The 17,044-nt window shown below is 42.0% G+C and overlaps 1 pseudogene; it reads left to right on the top strand.

Moving 5' to 3' along the window:
* The first annotated feature begins 2,283 nt into the window (after window positions 1-2,283).
* Window positions 2,284-16,790, top strand: LOC124705613 (annotated as a pseudogene).
* Window positions 16,791-17,044: the final 254 nt, after the last annotated feature.

Genomic DNA, 17,044 nt, shown 5'->3' with positions numbered 1-17,044 from the left:
TTCTCCATTGTGGCCTCCTTTGCCGTGAGAGCTGGTTATCCTAAGGGCATATACAATGCGGTGACGTCAGACTTCCATTAGAGCTGCCACGCAGGATATTATTTGCTGAGTTGGAGGAGAGAGAATAGATGAAGGGAAAGTTGTCTCCTTTAGCTAAGAGATGATCCCTTATAAAATAAGAGAAGACCATTTGCTCCATTGTAGCACATGTCTTCTCTTAGCAACCTAATTTTCTACCAAATTTAATTGGTTCTCATTAATTGCAAGAGATAACACTAAGAGACAATGCATCGTACATGTTATAGTTATTATCTTCTCTACATAATGTAGAGGGGTAAGAGAAGACATGCCTTCTCTACCATTGTACATGCATGGAGGAGTCCACCGGGCAAAGCCCGTGCTGGAGGACGGCGGCGGCGGGGCTCCTCTCGCGCGCGACGGCCTCGGCCTGCGGCGGGAGCCCGCGGTGGTGGGAGAAGGCTCGGCCTCGGCGGCTCGCCGGCGTGGTGGCAGCCTAGCTCGGCCTCGGCGGCTCGGCCGGCGTGGCAGCGGCCTAGCTCGGCCCCCCTCCGCTCCCCCGGTGGTCTGAAGCAGCGCGCGGCGGGCGGAGCTCCGGCTCATCCCAGATGTGGCGGCGACGGCGGCGGCTCCCTGCTGCAGTCCGACGAGGGTGGGTGGGGTGGCGGCCCTCTCCCCTGCTTCTTCCTCTGCGGGTGGTGGTCGGCGGGTTGCTGCTGGTTGCTCGTCGCGGCGGCTTCCCGAGGTGCCGGATCCGACCGTGGCGGGCTCGGTTCGATCTGGCCCGTCGGTTCCTGCCGGCGGTGAGGTTGGTGGTCCTACGTGGTGTGGCGTCGTCGCCGCGTGGGAGGTGCTTGTGCCAGTGGTTCGCAGGCCGGCGGCGTTGTGGGTCTCCCTCATCTCCGTTCGGCAACGTGGGAGTGCGGAGGTTCGGCTGCTCCGAGCGAAAGCCGATGGCGCGGCGGCTGCGGATGTCGCTATCCTCTTGGGGGCCTTCATGGAGCCTTCGACCTCCTCTCGCTCCCGGAGCATAGTTTTCGGGCGAAAGCCTAGGCCGTGTTGTGCGGGGCCGGACGACGGCGTCGATCCACGTCGCTTCCCTCTTGGGGGCGTCGTCTTGAAGACTTTGTTCCCCAGCGTGCTTTCCTGAGGCTGGACTCGTACGGCATCGCGGCGGGTGGCCGGCGATGTGTGAGGTCCGTGTGGTGGCTTGTGCGGCAACGATGACGGTGTTGAGCGATGGTTTGGTAGCTTCAAGACCTTGGCTTCGGCGAGCGTCCGAGCTTCTTCGTCTTGTGCTTCGCTTGCGGTGGAGTCGGAGCTGCTATGGTTTGTCGAGAGTCTTCATTTGTGCAGCGTACGATGACCTGCAGGGTGGCCCTCTGGCGATGATCTTCCTCGGCGCAGGTCTTGCGCTTATCCTCTTCAGAGCTCGTCATCAGAGTCGGAGCTGCCTGTTGCTTCACGAGGAGTCGCTTGTTTGGCTTTGGCCAGCTTGAGCTTCACGGTGCCGCTTCGGCGAGGTCTTGGTAGTTGGTTCTTCGGTGAAGTCGGAGTCGCTGAAGAGTGATGACGATGACGTTGAAGGTCAACCGCGACGACTTCTCGCTTCGGCGGCATGTGTATCTTGTGTGGGTTGCCAGGGTGGCTCTGTGTCCCTGCGGCGGTCGTGCTCCATGACGGTCGACGGGGCACTTGTTTCGGTTTTCGGCCGGTTTTCCGCTAATAAACTGGCCAAATTCTGTACTTCTTCTTTATTAATAAAAATGGTAATGGCAAGTCTTTTGCCTCGTTTCAAAAAAAAAAAAATTGTACATGCATGTGGTACATGTATAAAAAGTTTCATACAGGAGGGACGGGAGCTACTCCACGTCATCACGCATCACGCGTGGACGCCCACGTCACTGCTTGCACGGGTTTGCACTAGGATCGACGGGGGCAGAACCGTCATACGGAAAATATCACCCACCCCTTCTCTTCTCCTCCGGCTCCCAGGCCCGAGACGAGACCGCACCCATCTCGACTCCTTTCCCCTCTCCTCTCGACTCGCAGCTTCCCAAGCCGGTCGCTGCTCCGCATCCATCCCCTTCCCCTGGCCAAGCCCCCCCTCGTCGCAAACCCTAGAACCCCGATCGAGCCGAGCCCCATTCCGGTACGCCCCGATCGGCCTCGCATCCCCTCCCTCCGCGATTTTCTTGCCGATTTTTCTTGATTTTTTCCTCTTTTCTTTTCCTGGGGTGGTGGTGCCCAGCAGGCGGGCGGGCGGGCGGAGCCGGCAGGATGTTCTTCTCCGGCGACCCGACCTCGCGGAAGCGGGTCGACATGGGCGGCCGCAGCAACAAGGAGCGCGACCGCCAGGTGCTGCTCGAGCAGACGCGCGAGGAGCGACGACGAAGACTAGCGCTGCGCCTACAGAACTCATCCGCAACCAAGATCCAGGTATGTGTTTCGAACGCCCTGCGGGGTGGTCGCCGTACCCGTGATCGCGACTTGCGCCCCTAATTAAAGTGGCGCTGTTTCGACTTTCGAGCGAGGGAGGGTTTATTGATGCGTTCTCTAAACTGTGTTTACAGTTTATTATACCTGAGATCCAGACTCTGAGCATTGTTGCAAGTTTTAGGTTTAATAGTTCTACTCGAAGAATTACACCATCAATGTTTTGTGCTTGTGTGAAGTTTTAGGTCGAGTAATTCTCCAGCACCATAAGGTCTGTAGGCCGGTCGGAAGAGTAAATGTAGTTGAAGAAATTTATTTTGACATGATGCGGCAGGACAAGGGGGAGTTCAGACCGCGTAGGCTGGCCGAGGAGTTATAGGGTGTGTTTGGTAGGTCGGTCCACCACAGAATTACTTTCCCAGCTCAGACCTGCCGACCCTATACGAGCTGTGCTCAGATTTTATCACGTGTTTGGTGGATCGGGTGTTTTCACCCAGGCCAAGGCAAGATGTTGTTTGGTGGAAAATATCTGGGGTGACCTCAAAACTGCAAACTAGTCCAACATTTTAACATAGAAGACCTTCAATAGAAAAATAAAAAGCAATCAGCTCCTTGGCCAGAGTGCTAGCGTTCCTCTCGAGCAGGGTGTTGGGGATGTGCGCTGGAGCAAGCAGAGCTCGGCTGTGAGGAGCACCGGCGCTAGGCTAGGAGGTACCATCGCGAGGAGGCACCATCGCGAGGAGGCGCTGGCGGCGTTGGGGCTTGGGAGTCGTGGAGGCGGAGGAGCTCGGGCCTGGGCGTCGTGGAGAACGTCCAGGAGGCGGATCGGGGCGGGGCGGACTGCTCATACGGGGATGTTGTCGATGTCCTGCTGCCGGTGAGAGACGTGGACAAGCTCGTCCGGCGCGGCGGCTCCTGCTAGGGACGGGGTGACGTTCTTCTAGGTAAACCGACGTCCATGCCCAGATGTGGATTTCTCCGGCGTGCACAGGAGGGCGGCGCGCCGTCTAGCTCGGCGGCTGCCGAGGGAGGGCTGCTGAGAGGTACAGAGGAATGTGGGGGCAGAGACCGGCGGCGGGATTTGGGGAGGATGGAGAGGCGGCTCGGCCAGGCGGGTGAGGGATTTCTCAAGAACAAGAGGGCGTATCTGGACGGGGTGGAGAACCATTCGCGGGCGCGCGCGACGGGATTTCTCGGGCCAACTCGGCCAGGCTGGGGTGTGAAGCTGGATTTGAGCTTCACAACCCGGCAGGGCTGAGAGCCTCTTTTTGCACGAGGTGGGCAGGGCTGAGAGAGCAGAACCGGGCTAACAAACAGCTAAAACTCGGTTGAGGTGGGAATATCTGAGTCCGGCCGACCTACCAAACACACCCATAGTGATTCCTATTGGTTATCCGGGTGTGACGATGCAAATTAACCGAGTGTTTAGGTTTGTATGCACGTGCGCTTCTACTGGGATCAAGGGGGTGTTAAAAGCTTAGAAGCTTTAATGGTTCCACTTTTTGGTTTGTCGGCCGTTACGAGGCGTGCTTGTGAAAAGTTCGCCTTAATCGACTATGGCATATCCGACGACCTAGCATTTTATTAAACCACTATCCTGTTTCTCGTGACAAGCTGTTGCGTCCAGAGTCGCTTTCAGCTTCCCGTGTATATGCATATTCATGTTCCCGAAATGGAATTTGACTAATTGTGAGCTGCAGAAATGCTTCAGAGGGAAGAGGGCATTCGAACTGGCACGCGCTGAAGTTCGAGAAAACTTCTGTTCTACTTTTGGGGAGCACTGCCAGAGGGTAGATAGGTAAGGATTATACTGAAGATATTAAGTTTAGTCTTTTCTTGGGTCTCTCTCTCTCTGACCAGCTTGTGGTACTGAATCAGGAACTGCTTCAGCGCTAATTCTGACTTTCTTCGGCAATTGCTCTTCTTCTTCAATGCAAGTAAAGACGATGATATTGCTATACTTTCTCAAGTCTGCAACTTACTTCTGCAGTATGTTAAAAATGGTACGTATCAATCTATTGTTTATCAGTGTTGCTATTCTTTCCAATGTATACTAAGTTTGATCCTAGTGTTATTGGGGCATTTATCCCCCTTCTATATAATATCCACCAGATATGCCTTTATGTCATTCCGTTTAGCGTATTTCCATCCCTGTATAACAGCTGGCATACTGGTATCTTATTCTCAATTTAGAGCCTTTATTCATGGACCTAGTTACAACTGCCTGTTCTCCTAGGTGCAAACAGCTATTTCTTGGTTAGTATGCTTCATGAGTGGCATTCGACTAATGCCAATAACTTGAACAAAAAAATATGCCAAGAAATTTATTCTCTGTAAACTCTTGATATTATTGATTCATTATGAACTTCCTAGGCATTATTAGACATGTTTAGGTACTCCCCCTGATCCATATTAATTGTCCCTAATATGGATGTATCTAGACACATTTTATTTCTAGATACATCTATACTAGCGACAAGTAATATTAATCGGAGGGAGTAGTACAATGTTTTTCTATTGACTTGTATTCTATTTGTGTGCAGCCTCATCGACATTATATTCATTTTCACTACTTCTATGACATTAGCTGTATTCATCATTTTCGCCTTTCGGTTGTAGGAGATGCTGTAAGCCTCTTCGCTGGTGTAAATTACTCCTCAGTGGAACCTCTTGTGATACATAGGGTAAAAAAACTCGCACTCATCTGCGTGTATGCAGTCCATCAGAAGAGGTGAGTTCAAATATTGAAAGCTAATATTTCGAATATTCTTCTTTATCTGTTCTTACTAATTGCATGATTCAAAAATACATTTATTCATCCTAAGTGGACTGAATACCCTATGAAGTTCTATTTCTTCGTGCTACTAAGTTTCAGTTGAAATAGAATGAATTTCTATAATGGAACACGTGAATCTGGTCTTATGATTTCTGCTCAAGATCAGCTTGTGCCGAGTGAAATTTTGTGAATGGAACATGCAGTTACCATCTCACTAGGGGATGCCCTACATCTTAATTTGATTTAAGTTTTGCTGTGTGTATCGATATAGTTGCTTTATTGATATTGCCTTCTCAGTTGATATTTTATCATCTGCTTCTTTTTCTTGCTGAACTTATGTAGCCAATGTACATGCTCCAGCTGGTGCTATTTTTCTATCATTAATGATGAAATGAATAACATTTGCCTTGTTTATTTTGTTTTGATAGGTATGATTGGAGTAACCAACTTTTGATGTCAGTGGAAAGCACAGAAATGCCCTTTGTCCGATTATTAGAAGCTGTGACTTGTTTGTTAAATCCTAAACTACCGTGGATTTGCAAAGTCGTTGGGTATCTTCAGCACAAAAGGATCTATTGCTTATTTCGGGGGATTATTATTGCAGTACCGGTATGTTCTATTTCTATAGTAAGGTTGTTTATTTGTTGTTACCATTGTCTCTACTCTTTTAGTTGACTCGTTGACCAAATATATTATCCACAAATAATTCTACTTTCACTTGAGGATATGTGGCTGTATTAGTTTAGTTCCTTTAACAGTCAAAATAGTGCCGTACACTTTGGATTTCTTTATTACTCACGACTATCTTTATATTACATCCTACTACCAGGTTTTGTATGCCACCTAAACAAAATAATATTCTCCTTCACAACGTTAGCTATACTCATCTTATTATTAAGATTCTGAAGGCAATAGCACGGCAATGAATTCTTGAATACAAATATCAGAACTTCTGAAATTTTAGTTTTCATTTTAGTTGTTTCTTGGTGTATCAAGCATAAAAAGTTGATGTTCCAACAATAGCAGGTACTATCAAGTTTGTTTTGATTAGCATCTGTTGGTAGGTAGTGTGGGATTGTCTAGTGCAGTGACCTTGCTCTGAGTATTTAGTTGTTTGGTGGAAGAAGCATTGAATTGATCACTATGGCCACAGTTAATCTTCAATGATTTGCTTTGTGATGTTTTTGATGGATCTGATCATTATTCAGCAAAATGCAAGAAATTTGGAGCACCACCATAATACATCTGCGCTGGAGCAAGCTCTCATGCTTGTTGCTTCGCATGTTGGCGATGATCCATGCTGCTGTCCAATTGTCGATCCAAGATGGAGTTTTTCCTCGCAACTTCTATCCATTCCTTTTCTCTGGCATCGTTTGCCGCACTTCAAGAAGGTGAGCTGTTTCCATAATTTCTTGTTTGACTGATTGTACTCATGGCTGGCGAAAATATGAACTGCATATTATTTACCTTTTGTAATCTGAAACATAATGTCTGAGAATACAATTTTTTTATATTATGAATTGAACCATTTCTCCATTTCAAATTTGTTTGAATTTATTTTGAGGAATGTGTATATTTGACTGTTTCTACTGCTTATTTACTTCAGGTTTTCGCTGCTAATGGGCTCAGCAAATATTATATCCATCAGATAGCTTGCTATTTGCCTAGTCGTGCTGATGTTCTTCCAAAGGATATATCAGTTAATCATCCAGGATATGCTTGTGTTCTAGCAAATGTACTTGAAGCTGCAACCTGGATTTTGGCTGAACCAATGTTCGCTTCGATAGAGTAGGTGTTCTTCTACCTTTCAAGTCACTACATCAATTTCTTATCTACTGGATATCTGGCAATATTGCACAAGGCTGGAAATGCACGAAAATACAATAATCAGGGAAAAGACCAATCTGGTGTCTGTACCCAAAAACATTCATTGCAAGCCCATTTGCTCCCAGAAAAGAGCTTTGTTAGGTCCCTTTTCTTATTCAATGCCAGCATTGGGCAGTTAGGCCCCATCATTTGTTTTGGCGCATTTTGTCTATCCTTGTCCAGCTTTTGAGCTGGGTTGAGAAGGTTGGGTTGGTATCCAAATCTATTTGGTATATAGCAGTTTTTTTTTGCACAACAAATCCTCTGCTAATTATGGTTCTTCTTGGGTATCATTTATGGGACTATGTTGCATGTGTGTACACACATTTTGCATTGCATACATATTTTTTCTCTACAAATTCACTTATCATTCTACAACTAGGATTGATGTGAAATGCAAAAAATGCGAGGTGAGAAATTGTTTACGTCAAAAAATGCGGCAAGATGTATTATGTTCCTTGCATGTGCCCTCATGTTCAATATTCTTCTATATTTATTGTGTTGGCTCTCTTGAGTTATATGATCTCAACAGAGAGAAAAAGTGTATTTATTTGTGAGGTTCACAAGCAAATGTGTTGTTCTTCTTGTGATGCTAAACATGTATGCATATGTTGATATATGGTTGACTTCATATCTGATTTCTGAAATAACCTTGGTCATGCAAATAGCTGAATTATGCATGTATTACTATATTGTTGACTTGTTATCATATATGTAATATTCTTGGTTGTGGAAATAGCTCTCTTTTTCCATTTTCTATTGGATGTCCTTTTGTGGATTATTTAAAAGATTGATGCCACTTTAATAATTGTGAGTGATAGTATCATTTTTGTATGTTTTTTTTTCTATTCCAGGCAGCTGACATCATTGCTGTTTCTACGTCATTGCTGGATGCATTGCCAACGATCACATCCCCTACTGAAAGTAAGTTACTTGCCAGTAAATGAACAATCTTCTATCTTTTGGCAGTCTAGCTTTGCTAGTGTTTATGTAGCATTTTGTGTTGTAATTCATTTGCATAGGTTCTTGTCACATAATGAATGCTTGCAAACTCCACATTCCATTTACCTGAAAAACATCGGAAAAAACAAATTTGGTGCTTTGAAGTTGTCATGGTTTTATGATTTAATGAGTGCAGAAAAAGTCATAATATACTACTCCCTCCGGTCCATGATAAGTACCAACTTTACACAAAATTTCTGACACTTATTATGGATCGGAGGGAGTGTATTAAGTTGAAATTTGAACACCTTAAATAGGTGAACACTGCAGTGTTCTGAAACACGGCTAGCTAAGGGGAATCTTAGGCTGAGTAAAAGGAGGCTTGGTGCTTACCATTACAACACTGTTTAATATGTTGGTGTGAATGGGAAGTATAAATATGCAGACTTGGTCTCTGTCCTTTGATGAGTTGATCCTTTTTGCAGCCTACACGCTTGAAATTGATACATCAGGTCTATGTTTCACTGTTGTATGAGTGTCTGTATTATTCCAGTTATTAAAAAGTAAAGCCATAAATAGGGTCGATTTTTTTATTTTGTATACTTGTTACAAAATAGTGTTGTCCATAGGTAGAGCATCAATATACTTGCAACATATTACTTACTCTGTTTTACTATATTTTTCCGTGGCTCACTGTACACACAGGCCAAGAAAACACTTATGACAAAATCTAAGAAAAATCTTAGTTGAAACGACCGGCATAAGCCTGTTTAATGACGTACTACAAGCATTTCATGAATTCTGAAGCATTCAAGTAGGGCGAGAGAGTGCAACACCGCTAGAAGCCTAGAAGTACTTTGCTAAATCCTGATTCTGTAAATGTACAGACATTTTGAAACATAGTTTTCGGAGCCCATGGAAAAGTATAGCTAACTGGTGGGATTAACGATTGCGATCTGATGTGCATTAATGAAGAATGGAACTCATATGCACCATATATACATTCACACCGTTAGAAATTAGACCCTATAAGAGCACACACCACATTGAGCTGGACCTGACTTTTCAAGAATTTGAAGACATCGCAAGTACACAAATGTTTGACACAGCTCTAAATTAGCAGTATTGTGGTGCCCCTTTGCGGCTTAAGATTCATTCCTACTAGGCGTCTCCTTAACTTGCATATCTCTTTCAGTCTTTCTGTGATAGAGTCTTATGCATGCTGTATTCTTCTTAAACTACGAACAGGAGCAGATGAGGACGATGACATGCCCATGGACGTTGATGTGAAAGGTGGTCTTGATATTGATTTGCAAAAACAGATAACTGCAGCATTTGATTCAAATACACGATTACTCGATCATTTGGTATGCTGAACAGCCATACAGAAGTTATTCACTGTCAAGATTATTGGGTTCCATATTTTGCTTTCTCCTATTTGACTTTAGACTGTCATGCATAGGTGAATGCACTGTTCAGAGGCACATTAAGCACAAACTATTCTGATCTATCTGGACCATCAGATGCTGAAGTGGAAGCTGTAGGGTCCATTTGTGCTTTCCTTCATGTCATGTTCAACACACTGCCTCTAGATGTAACTATGACTGTGCTGGCCTACCGTACCGAAATTGTTCCTGCACTATGGAATTTTATAAAGCGATGCCATGTAAACCAAAGATGGCCATATTTTTCCAAGTATATCTCTCCATTGCCTGCAGATGCTCCTGGTTGGCTACTGCCAGTGTCCGTATTCTGTCCCATATACAAGTAAGACGTCTATTTCAAATTGGCACAAACTGTTGCTGGTTAATTCTTTTTTAATTTAATTGTTGTGTTTTTTTGTCAATGAATCGAACTGTGGACAAATTTTCATATCTTTTCTCAGAACACACGTTATCAATGCTTTGTATTTTACCCTGTATTAGGTACATGTTAAAGATCGTTGATAACGAGGAATTCTATGAACAAGAGAAACCTCTTTCACTTAAGGATTTGAAGTCTCTGATTCTCATTTTAAAGCAGGTACACACAAAACAATACCATCAATGTGTTATTATTAGTCAACCACTCTGTTGAATTTATAATTACTTGAAACATCAGAGCTGTTGCTGGGATATACTCATGTTTGGTATTACATTGATATGAATTCAACTTCAATCTGCAGGCTTTATGGCAACTTCTTTGGATTATTCCTTCACACACCTCTTCTACTCAGAAGCCATTACCTAATCCTTTAGGCCTTAAGAAAATGTCGATTGATAATCTCAAGAGCCGGGCTAGGACTGGGTTATCTGAGTTACTCATACAGGTAGATATCCTGCCTTGATATATCATGTTACTGTTTGTTATATCTAGTGATTTTGATTTTCAATTTATGTATATTAGCGCCTTGAACTCTAATGGTCGTATTGAGGTGTGCAGAAAATGCCATTGATACTGTAGTTCACTATTCATTAGATTCTGGGGTACTTTTGGGATTCTGGAGGACTTTTGGGAAGATCATTCATTATTATTGTTGGTTAGGAACTTAGTATAACCTTAAGAAATTGTTCTTGCTTTCTCTTCTTCATCTAAAATTGCAGTCCTTTGCATAGCCAGTCCTTGGTTTTTGAGCTGCATGGTTACTATATGAACATTGTTTTTTTTTCTTTATCAAACACAACTAATTTCTTTCTTTCTTTGTTTATTATAAACACAACCATTTCTAGTTTATATTCCAGATTGTTTGGTACAAATTATGTGAATTTGTTTTGATGGACAATGTAGCTGATTAATATCGCACTGTTCTGTTAACTATTTGCCAGAAGTGGTTGCTACTTTATTTATTGTTCCATGGAGAAAGTACGTAAGGTGAACTAAATTTTGTACCTAATTGCAGTTACAAGACTGGAACAACCGACTCCCATTCACTTCCGATAGTGATTTCTATTCCCAAGAAGCAACAAGCGAAAATTTTGTCTCTCAGGTAGTAGCTATGTGCTGCTTGAATTACTAATACATATTTCAGAAGAACATCTCTTTAACACCCTTTACATGCTTTTCAGGCAATACTTGGCAACACTCGAGCATCAGAGATTATAAAGCTTGCCCCCTTTTTGGCGCCTTTTACCATCAGAGTCAAGATATTTACTGTATGTCATTATTTATTAGTTGTACAACGTCGAATACGACTGGTGCATCTTTCAGGATAATGTCTTACTTTTTTTTTTTTTTCCATAGTCACAATTGGCAAATTCTAAACAATCAACGACGTCCCATTCTTCCTTGACAAGACACCGGTTCAAGATAAGAAGAAGTCGACTTCTGGAAGATGCTTTTGACCAGCTAAGCTTGCTCTCTGAAGAAGATCTTAAAGGACCAGTATGATGACAATATCTTTCATCTTTACGCCTTGGTTGTTTAAGACATATTCTCCTAATATACAGGAAATCAGTCTTCTGACTTTTCAATGAAACCTTGATGCTTGTAGATTCGAGTATCATTTGTTAATGAGCATGGTGTGGAAGAAGCTGGAATTGATGGAGGCGGAATTTTCAAAGATTTCATGGAAAATATCACTCGTGCTGCGTTTGATGTGCAGTATGGCTTGTTCAAGGTATCTGCTCTTTTATTCCTTAGTCACAGAATCACAATCTTTACTAATGTGCGAGAATCACAATCGCGCACTTTATGTTCATTAATTTGTGGCAGTATGCTGGTAGCTTTGTATACACTTGCTAAGAACTGGCAGAAATACTATATGGAGTTATTTTGCTTATCTCAGTTACGTTACTTCTCATTTTTTGTATCCTGTTTTTTTTCTCTGTAGGAAACGGTCGATCATCTTTTGTACCCCAACCCTGGATCGGGATTGGTTCACGAACAGCATCTGCAGTATTTCCATTTTCTTGGAAGTCTCCTCGGGAAGGTGCTTTGATTGTATATATTTTCTTTGCCATTTCTGAGCAGATGTTCAACCTGTTAGAGCTTGTTCTAGAACTCGTATATCTGATTTTCTGACATTTTCCGAAGGCATGCAAGTATCTTGATGCCAATTTACCAGTATTTCCTGAACTTTTGTCCTATATTGGAGGCATGTCATGCTTTTTTTTCTTATGGAAATGTATATTGAGCTTGAAATTATTAGTGTCATCTCTATTCTTGAGGTTGCTGTATGGTAGCTAGCAGTGATGTAACATGTGTTTAAGATCAGATGGCTGTTCCAGTGATATGTGCGTATTCGAGTACTTGACTGATAGAAATAACATAATGAGTATTCCTGATCTTGTTATCATGAATTTTGTTATGTAGAATAGTTTAGGTTCAATATCTGTAAACATCTTCATGGCATTCTTGTATACTGGTTCGCACATTCTGAATCGGTGACATGCTGCGCTGTTGCTCTAGAGTGATCTGTCTGTGTTGATCAATTGTATTATTGGCAGCATATGTCACTGGGGTTCTGTTGAACTGTTTGGTCATCCACAATTTTATACTTGGAACTAAAGTTGCTTTTTGAGTTTGGGCACATGCCTGTAGATTGTACTAAAACGGCATACAAAAAAGGCATAGATATGCTAATTGTGTCCATCAGTGCAGAGTTGCTGATTATTCTACATTAGTCTTACTAATTTTGTAACTTCTTTTGTTCCTAAGCTCTATCATGGCAATCACATAAGTTATACGCCTTTCTGTAACTATATGGATATCATATCATCTGACATGTGTTTTATTCATGTCTTTCAGGCGATGTATGAGGGAATACTTGTTGACTTGCCATTTGCTACCTTCTTCTTGAGCAAGCTGAAAGAGAAGTATATCTCTCCCTCCTTCTCCCTTAAGCAAGTTGCAACAAATTACTTGTGATTCTGTTGACCTGGATTATGGTTCATTTGTTACGAGATATGGTTCAGAACTTGCCGGCATGGATAAAATTTGCTTCTAGCCTTCTAGGTAAATTAGTTCGAATATAGGAGTGGGTTGGGCCCTTGCAGCGTTGTGGATTTTGTTGTTAACTACAATTAAGTTAAACATAGTATGGTTGGGCATACTATGAGACAATGTTAGAATGACTTGTGATTTTTCCCTTCTACAAATCTGTTAATATATTATGATGTCATATATACAATTCCATTATGCTCGATATGATTTATTTTTAATGAGTTTATCATCCACATCTCCCTTTTTGCCACCAATCAGGTCCAACTTCTTGAATGATCTGCCTTCACTGGATCCAGAGTTGTATCGACATCTTCTGTTTTTGAAGGTTTGATCCTATTTACATCAATGTCTGAAGAAGAAAATAGTTATTGATAGGTTTAGAAGCTAATATTTTTCTAAATGTTGTGTGCAGTTGAGCTGGTGAGATGAAGTGTTTATCTAATAGTATCAGTTTTGTCAAATATGGCATATGAAACTATCATAAGTTTAATATTTAAGATAAAATACCAACTACCAAGTTAATATATGACCCATGAAAAAAGTCTTCTTTAATTGTGAGGTTGCAATCCAGATTTCCAGAGGGTATTGTTTCTTTGTAGCATGTCATTATATATCTATATGAGGATCCACTATCTTTATGAAGTATCTTTTTCATCTGATGTTCATTTTGCCACGCTCTGATCACTTTTCGTTCCTATGCTCAGCATTACCAAGGCGACCTCTCAGATTTGGAGCTGTACTTTGTTATTCTGAATAATGAATATGGCGAACAATCAGAAGAAGAGCTGCTTCCTGGTGGGAGAGAGATGCGTGTTACTAATCAGAATGTTATTATGTTTATCCACCTTGTTGCTAACCATCGATTAAACTATCAGGTGTGTTATGAGTTCAGTCATTTACTGCTTGTCATGTAGTATTGTAACGTTTTGATACGTAATTTGCTTTTCTTCTGATTACAGATTCGTGGACAAAGTAGACATTTTTTGAGAGGTTTTCAACAACTTGTACCGAAGGAATGGATCGATATGTTCAATGAACATGAAATTCAGGTACTTTGACTTACATAGTTTACATAAATATTACAAATTGAGAAATTTAGTTCGACTACCTCTTTTTCAAAATGTGTATATTAAGTGAATGCATTGTGACTTTTTGTCTTATTTTTATGTTTTCCATGTGGTTAAGACTAATATGTTACTATGTTTTATGTATTACTGTATTGCATCATGCTGTGCATGTTTATTGTTGTCGAAGGACACTTATACCTAGCATTACCATTTCTTACTTTTCTCACTTTCTCTTGCGTATTTTGCTCTGGCAGCTTCTCATATCTGGTTCCGTGGAAAGTTTGGACATTGATGACTTGCGTTTGAACACCAACTATTCTGGAGGTTATCACCCGGTATGTTTGCTTTGTTATGTAGGAAAGGCCATCATTTCAATAATGCAGCTGGCTATCATATAGTAATTGATACTTGTGGCTGGTTATCCTTCACTACTTAATAGATGCACTCATGTGGGCTACCCCATAATTTTTAACAATTGAAAGTTGTGGTATGAGAGCAGTCTTGCTTTATATTTTATAAAAAAGCTATATGGTATGTTGATGCTTTTTTTACGGCCGCTGATGTTAAGATTGTGCAAAAGGGTTTATCTCCGATCTTACCATAGTAAGGACTTCGGCAGTTTGGCGAGGCCATGTCTGAGACTTACCTAGATATGTCATGTTGGTGTATATTGATGTTTGAGGACTGTTAGAAGAGTTACAGGAGCTAGATTGGATCTACAAACAAGGTCTTGTGTGGCAAGAATTGAGCTATCTTGAATGGCCTGGTGGGCACCCGGGTCTTTATAGTGGGTATCTCCTTGGTACCCAGTACCCACTATAAAACTACCAATCATCTTTATCTTTTCCGAGCATAACTACCTACAATGTCTATGTGCGGGCTTTGTACGTTATACCTATTTGATAGTTTTACGCTACTTCCACAATAGGTGGTCATGAGAGCCAGCACTCTCCCACTCAATTTTTCCTCGTTTGTTTGCTTGCACTGCGACAAAGGATTAAAATGTGCTTTTGCTGAATAGCAGGCATGCTCAAACCAAGTCAATCCTGCAAGCATGAGCTACTGGAGTGCTAGAAACAAATATAGTTCTTTGAAGTTTAGAACAGACCTTTTCTTACAGTGTTTTATGAGTTAATCTTACAAACCACAAGGCAATGTTAGTGGACTGCAGGACTTGGCATGCCCTAGGATCAATCTCAGTGATGGATCAGCTTGAAATATTAACGTCAATTTAAATACAAAAACTAGCTAGTTCAGGCAATGTCCCTGCTTAATAATAATTTATATACATACTGCGAATATTTATATTGGCCAGTTCCAGAGGTACAAGTATTGAATCATGTGTTTTTATGTTTATATATTTATGTTATTATTTTGAATGGTGAATTATTTTGCATCTTCCTACTTTAGAGAAGGATTAATAATGGTTTTCTTTCAGGACCATGAGATCATTGATATGCTCTGGGAGGTTTTAAAGAGCTTCAGTTCAGATAATCAGAAAAAGTTTCTCAAGTATGTTACTCTCCTTTTTTGTGGCACGAGTATTAGTTTTTGTAGAAATTGACTGCCTCTATTCCTCTTCTACTTGTGGGCTGTTGTGCTAACTGTAATAGTTTTGGTCTTGTTAAACCTAGAGGAATAAATAGATAACATACTAAGTTATGCTGACAGGAGCTTGAATGTTTAGATTCATCTATTTCCTTGAGACTTCTTGGTTTACACATGTTTTCCTTTTTTTTGCATGATGCACAAGCCTGAGCTGTGATTAGTTGAAACATACTTAATCCTTTATATCAAATCAATGCTTCTCTTAATCTCATTATACGGATGACGATAAATGCATAGGTTTGTGACTGGATGTTCTCGTGGGCCACTCCTTGGATTTGAGTACCTTGATCCAAAATTTTGCATTCAAAGGTTCGATTCACCTGTATATACATGGTTCGAGTTACACATCTTGTTCTGTTGGGTATTTTGATCTTAAGCTTCTTTTGGATACAGAGCTGGTGTCCCTGGTGTGGAGGAGCATGGAGACCGGTTGCCCACCTCAGCTACTTGCATGAACCTTCTTAAGCTCCCTCCTTACAAAACGTCAGTAAACCATAATAACCACATTTCTACATCTGGCCAAACCAGGAGTTCCTTTACATTTTATCTGTTTGCTAATTCATTTCAGCAGGACTAACAGATTCCCTTATTCATGTTGAACAGCAAGGAGCAGTTGCAAACCAAACTGTTGTACGCGATAAATTCAGAAGCCGGTTTCGACCTGAGCTAATTGCCTTGTGGATTCAAACATTGTGCACAGTGTAGATAGTTGCTAGATAATAGCTTAAAAGGCACTCAGGGCCGAAGAACCGACCATTCAGGCCAAATTGGAAGCCCCATAAACAGAAATCAGAGGTTTCTTAGAGTGTCTTGGAGGAAATCAAGGGGAGGCACCTGCAGTAGTTGCTGATAGATAGAACTTTGACCACAGGGCAGTAAAAGCAAGCAAATGCGGATGCTGTTGTAAGCAGCCAAGAACGTGTACATATGTATTTTATTCGTTGTGGTTGAAGTTCCCTGAACATTTTCATTTGGATGCCTGTAGGGCAATGTTGACTTGTTGACCAGGGGAATTAGCAATAGCATCCTGAACTGCTGGAGGTATAGCAGGACTAGGTGGGGCGCTACAGGTTGCTGGTTCACTTGTGGAAGTGACGCAACAAATAATCTGTCAAAGTTTGCTTGGACACCGGAAATCCAAGGATTCTTGCTTGTCAGCTTCACAATCTTTCTGCAGTTTTGCACATCTAGTTGCATTGATTCTATCTCGTTCCTCTGTCAGCTGAAGCTGAATCTGATGTTTTTGCCACGGAAATTTCAGAGGGTTTTTACAAGAAGCAGAGAGCTACCTTCACCAACTAAACAGCGAGACCACACAACGACAGGAGGAATTTTACGCTCGAACTCAACCGTAGTGATGTTGCTGAGTAACTAACTCCCAACCAGAGCTGCATACTATTTATACTATTTA

Source organism: Lolium rigidum, chromosome 4 (assembly GCF_022539505.1).
Source record: "Lolium rigidum isolate FL_2022 chromosome 4, APGP_CSIRO_Lrig_0.1, whole genome shotgun sequence".
NCBI lineage: Eukaryota > Viridiplantae > Streptophyta > Magnoliopsida > Poales > Poaceae > Lolium > Lolium rigidum.
The sequence above is the reverse complement of the archived record's forward strand: the minus strand, read 5'-3'. Positions and strand labels throughout refer to the sequence as shown.